This window comes from Sciurus carolinensis, chromosome 2, assembly GCF_902686445.1.
Source record: "Sciurus carolinensis chromosome 2, mSciCar1.2, whole genome shotgun sequence".
Taxonomy (NCBI): Eukaryota; Metazoa; Chordata; class Mammalia; order Rodentia; family Sciuridae; genus Sciurus; species Sciurus carolinensis.
This window is the reverse complement of record NC_062214.1, coordinates 151,848,078-151,860,022: the sequence shown is the minus strand read 5'-3', so window position 1 is coordinate 151,860,022 and position 11,945 is coordinate 151,848,078.

Genomic DNA, 11,945 nt, shown 5'->3' with positions numbered 1-11,945 from the left:
GAAAAATAAAGAGTTAAACCATGCAATCAATAGATAATGATCAGAGTCGAGAATGCAAATCTGCTGAGAAATGAAGAGCTGTTGGAAAGAAAGTATTCTGATACCTGAAAAATGCATTTACTCAAAAGCGTGTGAGGATGTGTGTGTAGCGGGGGGGAATGATCCCTCATAGAAATATAGAAAAATAGGAAAATACACTAATGCAAGGAGGACTGTATGCATTTGAACACTTCAATAGGCAGGATCCTCTGTCACTCAAGTCTCATATCAAGGTTATCTCGTGTAACATGCATGGTAACATGGTAACTCAAGGCAGAGGTCACCAGCTGCAGCACTGAATCCTAATTAGGCTCACAGATGGGTTTGTCTTGACTACTGTAGGTTTTATTTTTAATAATCAAATTAACAAGAAATGTTTATAAAATAAAAAGATCTTACATAAGATTCTCTACTTACTGCTTCAGTTTTGAAAAGACCAACATTTCCAAGTGGCGCCAATCAGAATTGATAAGAACTGTTCCCTGCAGCCTGCTCCTAGCAATCTGCAGTCCCACATGGCACCTTCACTCAATTCTCTTACCTGCCTGACTCCTGGAAGCATCTGTATCAGCCACCCCAACTTCCTACCTTCCATTAATCGGTTGCTCCCACTTCCTGGACTCTGTGTCCCTGTTCCTTCACATCTGATTCTAGCCCAACTTCCTTTGTTGGTCTTCTTCAGGGAGAGAATGTGCTAGTCATGTTGATGTGAGAATTCCTGCCTATATGACAGTTTTGTGTGTTATGGTCCCGTAAGAGCCTGACAATTCAATTGTACTCCTCAGACTGTAATAAGTTAGCTTTCAGAGATGGATCTGCTGTTGGTGTGCCAACAAAGCCAAACAGCAGTACTCAAGGCTGAGGATCAAAACCTCATTGCTAAATTCACAGTAGTCATGCGCCCTGATAAAATTGCTCGAGACTAATCTACCTAATGTTCCCATCTGGGATTCATTATCGATAGGACTTTCCCATTTTTTATTTAGAAGGTATTTTTTGTGCTGATTTTGTTTTTTAAGTCACATTTTCTAACAACATTTTTGTATGTAGGGGTGTGTGTGTGTGTGTGTGTGTGTGTGTGTGTGTGTAAACCTGAAAATGGGAAATTAGGGGAAAAGCATATAAGTTGAAAGTTTTAGTTCAAAAATAAAATGGTCTTTGCCTTTTTAATTACCTCTTCTCTGCAGTGTTGGGTGTGTTATTTCTTTATTCTATTAGTATCACATTCATGGCTCTTTTACGAATTGTGAAAGAATTTTTCCTTGTCTAATTCTCAAATTCATCTCCTCTCCTCTTTGCTAATGCCATTGCCTCTGCAGTCACCCACTAGCCTCCTTTATTTTATAATCTAGAAATGTCCACCCACATATTGCACCTTAATTGTGTCATCTGCCAAAAAGCGAGATGATTGGGAAAGAAAATCTTAAAAACACTTCCTACACATTCACACATTGCGGAGGCCTTACATTACAGGCATTTGGGAGTCCCACTGTGTCTGGAAGAACTTTAGAACGATTCATGCAGGAAACAACTTGGGAAAAGATGAACTCTGGAAGATTCTCTTTAACATGGTTGCTGTAGTGCTGACTCATGTAACTCATGTAGTGCTGACTCATGTAACTCGTGAAATGCTTAAGATCCTCCAACTCCGCCCGCCACAGCCATAAACATAAACGCTTCATCATTCATTCAAAAAATGGTTATTAGGCATCTACTAGATGCAAGTGGCCAAAGATTGTATCCACTATGCACAAGTGACCAAAGATACTGTGTCTTTGGCCATTTGGACATCCTGTAGATGCTTCCCTTTTTTTCCAATGAAGAGCATAATTTTCCTAAACTCAGAATCATTGATAATAAAATGATGGTGATGACAATGATGATAACAATAAAACAGACAAGGATACTTCTGCCTTTACAACCACATAAGAGATTTCAATTGTTTTTCCCCCAGTGCTCCAGGATAGAACCATTTGTCAACTTTCAGGAATTTCCCTAAAGTGCCAAGTAGATACATATTTATGATTTGTGTTTTCCTCCTGTAAAGAGGTATTCTCAGATGTCAAATTGGAGATTGCTACCAAATTCATGCCAAAAACTGACAACTACTTACAGAATATTTCTGAATACTCCTTCCAAGTAATTGGAAAATCATAACAAAATATCATAAATTCATGTTTTATCCCTACCCTTCCTTTATCATTCCTGTATCGGCATCATACAAGGTTGAAGTATCTTCAAGGAAACAGTGGATATGTGATATATTGAGAAAAATAAAGGAATAGATCTCTTAAAACTGTTTTTGAAATCATCTATGTATTTGATAATAAATCAGTCACATGTAAAATAATCCTGAGCAGCTTCCCAGATCTTTAATTTCAACAGAGTAGAATACTTCCGAGTTTGACATTTTAATTACTAAAATACAGAGGCACATTCCCTTTTCAATACCTAAAGAAGTATTTGGGTTAATTCTTTATCAGGGTTACAAACTTTATTTTAGTTTTTGCTTTCTAAGAATCAAAGAGAATTATAGACAAACAGAAAAAATGACCACATTTTTAAAGGACTAAATATTGACCTTTGGATGATAGAACTGACAATACAGCTTCAGTAACTCAAGCCAGGCACCCTAACATTGCTGTATAAATGGGTCTTTCCCCATAAACAGTGTTGTATTTCTTACCTTTAGTGAGTACTTGAATCTCACATTGACATAGGAAGATCTGAGATATAATTTATTGTAAATGTTAGTGTAAGATCCACTACTTTTGTTCCTAAAATAGATTCACCCAGATAAAACTCTTTCCTTTTTCTTATAAACTGTCAGCAACAAGCCATAGAATTTAGTAACCTGACAAATAATGTCCTGGAAACCAGGGGAGATTTGTGTTGCTAAAATGGTGCTGAGGTACTATTAACTTTTGACAGCAGACAATTACACTGCTATATCACACAGAGTGACAAAACAATAACTCAGTTTCACATGGGAATCCCGTAATTTTAAAACTGCCTTGGCAATCTACAGGTGGGTTTAATGATCCGACTGCCAATGAGGACATTTGACTGATGGCTTCACAGGGGTGGATTTGATATGGTATTGTGTTATAGAAGAGAAAAAAATATCAAGCTAAATGTCAAATGTCATGCATTCTCTCAGTAACTACAGAATGAATGACCTGAAGAGATGGCATACATGTGACCTGAAGGAAGATATCATACACATTTACCTGTCTGGCTCAAAGCAACTACCAAGTTCATCTAACTTGAAAGATAGAGGCAGATGCTATGGTTAGGATGTGGTTGTCCCCCACAAAGGTTCATGAGCTGGAAGCTTGGTCCCTACTGTGGCAATGATGAGGTGGTGGAACCTTTAAGTGGTGGGGGCTTGGTGGGAATTGATGAGGTTATTGGGGGACTACCCTCAGAAAGGGATTAATGTTGGCCTTGTAGTGTAATAGTCCTCTCTCTCTCTCTCTCTCTCTCTCTCTCTCTCTCTCTCTCTCTCCCCCAAGTTATAAAAAGAGTATACCTGTCTGAATTTCTCCAGTGTCCTGTTTTGCTATGTTGTGATGCAGCCTAAGGGGCACTTGCCACAATCAAAACAGATGGGCACCTGATCTTGGGCTTCCAACTCCCAAAACTGTGAACTAAAATAAAACTCTTCTTTACAAATCACCAGTTTCCAGCATTGTATTACAGCAACACAAAACAAAATATGGTAGCAGATGATTCTCCACATGGTATTTATTTTTAAAGGCAAGGACTTCAGTGAGACCATCGCACTCCAGCACAGGATTCAGAATTGGATATTGAGGATCTGTGTGTCCTTGACCAGTTTCCGTAACTTGAGTTTAAAACTTTTATCTGTCATAAATAAATTCTAATCTCTGAAAATAAATAGAATAAAAATGCCTATTCTACAACATAAGGCTATTGTAAGGGTCAAATGTGCATAGCAATGTGCCTGGTGAATAGTCATTGATCAATAAACAAGAGAAATTAGTCTGACCCTCCCCACCACCCTCTGTTGACTGAAAGCAAGGGAAGAGAACCACCACTTTTGACTCCTGCTTTGCCTTTAGCTCGTAAATGTGCTCATCACAGCTCAACTACAGAAGCTACTTCTGCTTTCTTCCTAGAGGAAGACAGATAGACATTAGAAACATAATATGTAAGTCCCCCTTGCTGACATCAATGAGATGTCAAGAAAGAGAGATCACCCTCCCGAGGAGGATAAAGGGAGAGGAGTATGTGCATCCACTTCCATGTGGCAGCATGTGCTAGATCCTCTGGGGAATTTAGAATGCCAGTGTGCACATAAGAAACACAGGTGAAATCATTTTCCTCACTATGAGAGGTGTTGGACATTTCCCTCATGTGTGTTTCTCCACTCATGACATTGCTCAAATGTTGCACATCGAGGCCTCCTCCGACTACTATACCGAAAATAGCAACCCACCTCTCCATACCAATTCTCCTTCCTTATGTTTTGTTTTCCTCTTCCTTAGCCCTGCTAATCAAATGGAAAACACTGTTTTAAATTTTTTCACATCTGTTAGTTATGGCCTCTCTTCTAGCTAGAATGTAAAGTTTTAGGGAAGCAAAATCTTTGTTTTATGTCTGAAATGATTGGTGATTTATTGAATTAAAGAATAAATAGATTAGTTAATATTTGCTTGCGAATGAACTGAGAAACTCTAGAAAGCTTCCTCAGTTAGTTGGTCAGGGAAAATTGGAGAGGCTGTGTAGTTGAATTGGGGAAAGGAGTAGGAAGAAGATTTCAGCTTTTGATTTTTGAACCATGTGAAGGCTTATATGCATCTAAGACATCACTGTTCCCGAAGTCACCAATCATCCCTGACAGGCCTGACTCCTTCATCCCCATTCTCTCAAGAGACCTCTTTCCCTTGCACACCCTTAATTTCTCTGTCAAGCCTCAAAATAGCATATGTTCTTCCTGCTACATTTGTATCTCTCTATACATATCTTTTCTGTGTAAATTGAATGCTTTAAGAAAAGTGTGAAAATGAACTTCAATTTCAAAACAGAGACGTTCTACTCAAATATAAAATGTAATAAAAGGCCTTCAATAAAGACTAACTGAACAACAGTAACAAAACAGAACAAAACAAAAAGAGTCCAAAGAAGAAGGAAGCAAAACAAGGAAGAATGAAGATGACTTTAGAGGGTTTAATAACTGATGGTAAATGATGGCAGCCCTTTGTTCCCAGGGATCACATGATGGAAAGGTCATTGAATATCATATGCAGTGAGCTCTGGACTGGAACAGGGACACTGGGATGCTCCTCATTGATCATTTTCCTGAGGCTGGGGGATAGCTGTGCTTCTGGGCTCCAACCTTCACCATTCTGCTCAAAGGTCTGTGGTATTATGGCATCAGAGAGACTGAGAGAACACAAACAAGTAAATCTTCTGTGTGGTGTGAAAAAAACAGAAGGGGCATGTGAGTCGGGATGTTTTAAACATTATGAATTCATTTCCACAGGCACCAGAGGAAGCAATGTGATCTAGAGTCAAGATGGTTCCTGCCTTCAAATCTCCAGCATGTTGAAACATAAGTAAAAATTTTACATATGTATGCTTTGTTCTTCTCTTCTAGTCTCTTTTCCACCTCCCTCCCATGTTTTCCAACCAGTTTTCGCCTAGTGAGTTATTATTCTAGTCAAATTCCTCCAAGAAGGAAAAGAATAAACTCAATCCACCTTCATTTCTCTTCTCTGACAAGATAGGTAAGACAGAGATGATATCAGTCCTCTACTGAATTTTGCTCAGTGATTTAATGAATAACCATTAATGTACTCTGAGAAGCAATGCAGAAATATGAAGCACAGCAAAGTGATAATGGCCATGAATTACAAATTTCTAACCCTTATTATGCAGAAAATGAATTTATCCTTATAACATTAAGATCTGACCAGCCCTAGACCTTGTTGGTTCCTTTTATGTACTTCTATGATTTTTAATTAATCAAGATTTATTCCTAATTTCTTGCAAAATTATTTCTTTATAAAGAAAAGTTAGTCCTTTAGCATGAAAATTTGCCAGAATCACATACCTCAATGACCTGAAAATGTCTTGTATTAAAGTCTAAAAAGGTTTTTCAGATTGACTTGTTAGTTTATCTATTGCTTTTAATCCACCAGCCTAGAAAGTCATGTTAGTGTAATTGGAAATTGAAAGCAATATTTTCTAAATTGTTGCTCATTTTTTTTTTGTTGTCGACTGTTGCTTCTACCCTGAAGTGCTGTAATGACACCATTCCTTGAGAGTCCTGCCAGAGCAACAAGATATTGCTTCATTCAGTTCTTTACTTTTCCCCCTACTTTCTCACCATCATGACTGTGATTATTTTTCCATTGTAGGAGTCACAAAATGGAAGAGGAGCAGGTCCCACCGCATTTCCATGTTACATAAGCATTCAACCCAAGGGAGCAGCCTAGATCCTCCAAGCAGCACCTACAGAGAAGGCTTCAGACCCATGAGAGCAGCTTTGCTCTGAGGAGCAAAAAGAGATAGGATCCCTCTTATGATATTCCTAAACTGCAGTACAGTCTGTGAACCCGGCCTTGCTAAATACTGAACAGCAGTCACAGCTCAGTGGTCAAGGGCTGGAGGAAGGGCCCAGACGGAACCCAGAGCTCTAGCAGTTGCCATGGCAGCAGCAGTAGGAATATGAAAGGTTTCTAGAAGCAGGTCTGTCTCAAGAGTTTATAACACCACCGTAAACTGTCTGTGTTTAACACATGCTGAAGGAAGACGGCTTCGGTCTGTTTTGCAACTCACTTTGTCAGTTTATGCCAAGATTATCTGGTGAAATTCTAGAAAGGAAGATCCGATGAGGTCTTTCACCTGGGTCCTCAAGTGAGTCTGCAGGAAAGAAGACTGGGTCCCTTCCTCCCAGCTGGTGCAGGAAATGTAGAAACAAATCAAATATGGCATTAGTATGTTTTGCCCACTCAGCTGAAATGTCTGGACATCCTGCAAATTTTACCTGTTTTACTCCAGAGTGGTTGATCCACCATCACAACTGACTTGATTATTATAGTATTACTTGGAAATACTAAGAGCTAATACAGAGGGGAATGTTCCTTGAATCTACATTTATTTCAGAAAAGGCAACAAAGGGATATTTCTCTCTTTATTCCTGTGATTGTTCATTTTATGGGTCAATTTGAGTGGGCCATGGGCTATCCATACTATACATTGTTTCTGGATATGTCCTGAAGGTATTTCTGGATGAGATTTTGAATCTGTGGACTCAGGTAGATTACCCTCATCATAGTGGTTGGGCATCGTCCAATCCCTCAAAGTCCTAGCTGGGGAGATAGCTCAGCTGGTAGAGTGCTTGCCTTGCAAGCATAAGGCCCTGAGTTCGATCCCTAGTACTGCCAAAACAAAAAAAAGACCCTCAAAGTCCTAAATGGAGCCAAATGTGGAGGAAGGGAAATTCACCCTTTTATACTACCTCACTGCTCCAATTGGAGCATCTCATCTCATTGTCTTCTGCCATGGAACTGGGATTTACATCATCAACTACACTGGTTGTCAGGGCTTCGGATTCAGACTGAATTACACCACTGCCTTTATCATTTCCAGCTTATAGTTGGCAAGTCATGGGACTTATCAGTGTATCTAATAATCATGTGAACCAATTCCTCATTAAAAAAAAAAAAAACTGTGTGTGTGTATGTGTGAGATTGATAAAGAGAGAGAGAGAATCTCCTATTGGTCCTGTTTTTCTGGAGAGCAATGACTAATACAATGCCTCCCTAGGTAATTTGTAAAGGAAAGAAGTTAGAGTCAACTTGGGAATGTCAACCCTTTCCTGGGACAACTGACCAGACCTTCAAATGTGGGTCTATTCTCTAGATAAATCCACCCTCCCTCACTCCAGGGAGATCAAGCCACATTTTTTATGGTGGTAAAATGTATAACTTTAAATTTGCCATTTTAGTTTTTTAAGTGGATAGTTCAATGGCATTGGGTACACTGTCAATGTTGTACAACCATCATCATTACACATCTCCAGAACTCTTCTCATTATTCCAAACAGAAACTTGATGCCACTTAAATAATAACTCCTCATTTTCCCTACCTACAGCCTCTGGCAAACACCATTCTACTCTGTCTCTATGAATTTGACTATTCTACCTCATATAAGAGGAATCGTGTCATATGTACCCTTTCATGATTAGTTTATTTCATTTAGCACAATGCCTTCAAGCTTCATCTGTGCTTGGCATGTCAGAATGTCATTCTGTGTTAAGGTTGAAAAAATTTCTATTGAATGAATACACCACATTTTATTTATTCATTCATCTGTTGGTGGAGATTTAGATAGTTGCCACCTTTTGGCTACCGTGAATTTTGCTATCGTGAACAGTGGTGTACAAGTGTCTGAGTCTCTGCTTTAAATTTGGGTGGGTTTATACCTAGGAATGGAATGCTGCATGTGGTAATTCTGTGTTTAACTTTTGGGGGAGACACCAAGCTTTCCTCCACAGCAGCTGCACCATTTTACATTCCCACCAAGTTCCTTCTTTTAATGCTTTTGAAAAGACACAACCTCTGTGTCACTTTCCTAGATTTCAAGGTACTGGATTGTCAGAAAATTCAGTCCTGTGAGTCAGTGTCCTTACACTTCTCTGAGGTCACGTGATGGTAAGGCAGGCAGACATGGAGATGCAAAAGGTCAGTGTGATGAATCCAGTGACAGGAGGATATACAAGACAAGAAAAGGTCAGGAAAAGGTCTGCAGAAGGCATGATGAAGCTGAGTTTTAGATGATGAATAGGACTTTGCCTGAGAGGAGAATCAAAAATTGTGTTAGTAGGCACAAAAGAAGATCCAGGTGAATAGGCATTCTCGGGCAGCTGAGCATGGTCCATTATGGCCACAGTTTGCTATTTGGTTTCTGGTTTCTATTCCCTCAGAAACTCTGTGGAGAGGTGGGGAAGACATGCACATGAGTAAGCATGTGTTCACATTCGGTCATGTGGGTGCAGGTGGGTGGGAAGTGTGAGACTTCTCCAGATGGCATCTCAGGTCTTGTGATTTGTGGTCAAATGCAGCAACCTAGAGAGGCTGAGTTAAGAAGATGACTGTAGGGGAGAAAAATCATTCAAGGCACTGAAGCACTTGCTACCAAACAAAGTTTTAAGGATTTTCTACCTGGAGAGAGAAATGTGACCCACTTAGAACTTAAAGAGAATCAACTTTTTGAGTGATCCAATTCCAGCAATATGGCAGACTAAGAAACCCCAAAACCCTCCTGTGACTCCTAGAAAGTACTTACAACATACAATAAAACCCCTTAAAGTCATACATACAGAGAATAAAGACATGACTAAGTGCCAGAAAAGAGGGCACTGGAAGATGAAGCAGTGATCTGAAACTGTAGACCAGGGAAGTTTAGGGAAAGGGATGCAGAATAGATGGTGAAGGGTAAGGTGAAGTTTAAAAAGAATAATCAAGAAATCCACAATCACAGTGAGATTATAATGGACCCCTCTCAGTTACTGATAGTTCAAGCAAACAAAAAGCCAGGATGTAGATTTGAATAACAGAGTTACCACCCTATCTTCCCTTGTGGAAACCAATCAAATATCACCAGAACCCCAGCCACAGCCCAAGCCCTGAAGTGATTTCTCAAAAGGAATGAAGTACCATGTTGTGGAAATGAAATGTACTCTCCTTCTGTTTGGGCTCTTGCATTTTATATGATTCCTGAACAATTAATTAGAGTTAAAACAAATGAGCACCCCTCATCAGAGACACAAGATGAGAATTCTCTGACATTGATTAGATGGGAAGAGAAGCAACTGAAAATAAATGTTAGACTTAAACTTCTGTAATTGTGTTTTAGTGTGTTAGTTTTCTATGCTGTGTAACGAATTACCATATGCATAGTGACTTAAAACAACACTAACTGAACGATGCCAGTAATAAAAGAGCTTATGTTATATAGTTTCACTTATAAAAAATGTCTAGACTAGGCAAGTTTGTAGAGACAGAAGGTAGCTTAGTGGTTGCTAAGGGCTAAAGAGTTGAGAAGTGACTGCTAATAGACCTGGGGTTTCTTTACAGGGAGATGAAATGTCTTAAAACTGATTGTAGTGATAGCTTCATACTCAGTGAATATACTAAAAATCACATAATTGTACATTTTAAATAGATGAATAATATGGCATGTGAATTATGTCTCAGTAAAGTTATAAAAAGAACATATACACATTATCATGCCATGGGTCATGATTCCAATAACAGCTTAGCTAGGTCCTCAGCTGTCATCTGGGTTCTGTTCTCATCTTGAGGCTAAATTGGGAAGAATTTTCTTCCAATCGCACTTGGATTGTTGGAGAGTTAACCTTCTTGAGTCTGTATAACTAAGGGCTTCAATTTCTTGCTATTTTGCCTGATTTCAGCTCTTAAAGGACCCCTACCCTTTCTGGCACATCGCCCTCTCCCTAGGCAGTTCATAACATGACCACTTGCTTCTACAAAGCCAGCAGAGGAGCAAGAGCAAGAGGCTACAATACAGAGTCTTTTCTAATACCATGTAACACAATCAGGAGAGTGACATCCCATAACCTTTGCCATATTCTATTAGTTAAAAGTAGGTCACTGGTCCCATTCACATCAAAGGGAAGGCATTTGAACACCAGAAGGAAGGTGTTACTGGGGGTCACTTTCGGGTCTATTCATCACTATTACTACCTGGGTACAAACATTCTATGTTGCCACGTCTCAAGAGTAATTGCCAAGAAGTTCCTCACTAACTCCAAAGTGCTGACTACCCATCTCACATTTGGCATGCTGCTGCTAAGATGTGCCCTACAACCACAGTTTATTAGTGTTGGAGAATGCAAGAAATACACACATTTTTAATTTGTTTATTTTATGAAAGTACTCCATAGTTGTGGAATTATTCAAATAGTACACAAGTACAAAGTACAGATTCTCTACCATGCACAAACCCAGCCCTATGCTTCAGAAGTAATCTTTAGAAACTTCTGAATAGTACAATTTTTTGAAGACTATCATCATTTCAGTAAAATAAGAGTAACAGTTGTACAAGGAAAAGTAGAAATTGTCCTGGGTCAAGTAGTCTATTTCGTTTTCTGAGGTACCCAAGATGAAGATGAAAAGAAAGAGACTGATTAAAAGAGAGAAGAAAAAAAAAGGCAAAATCAGAATAGCTATGGAAAGCTAGCCTGCCGGTTATGCTAAGGTTCAAATAGCAAAGGATCACTGATAGGTTAAGAAAAGATTAAAACCAAAAGGATAATTTTTTACATAATAAAAAGAGAATAAAATATACATATATGGAAAAAGCCAACAGATAATTTAGGAGTAAAGAGGAAAAGTATCACCATGAACAATACAAAAGTAAATAAAAGTCAAAAGTTAAAGAAGTCACATTGAAACCTGAAATTAAATGTCAAAACAAAGAACTACAATAGGCTTAATTATTTTTTAAAAAAAGATGTTGAAGAAAGTTGACAATTCACAAGAAAGAGATGTCCTATATATATGAAAATACTATAGTCAAAACACCCTTATAACTGAAGAGAGAAATGTAAAATTCATAAGATGCTGTCTTACCTCTTAGTTTGGCAAAGATATCCAAAAATAAATATGAGGAAAATATCCAGTACAAATATGAAGGGTATAAATTTCTATAGCCCATTTAGATGATAATTTGACAATATAAAAATTTTATAAGCTACTTGAATTAGTCATTCCATTTTAAAGAATGTATCTTATATTTGCATTTTGTATGCATGTGTATATAAATGTACCATATATCTTTATATGTGAGCTAGCCAACTACATAGATACATAAACCAAAACTGATTGTAACAGAGAAAATATAGAACAAA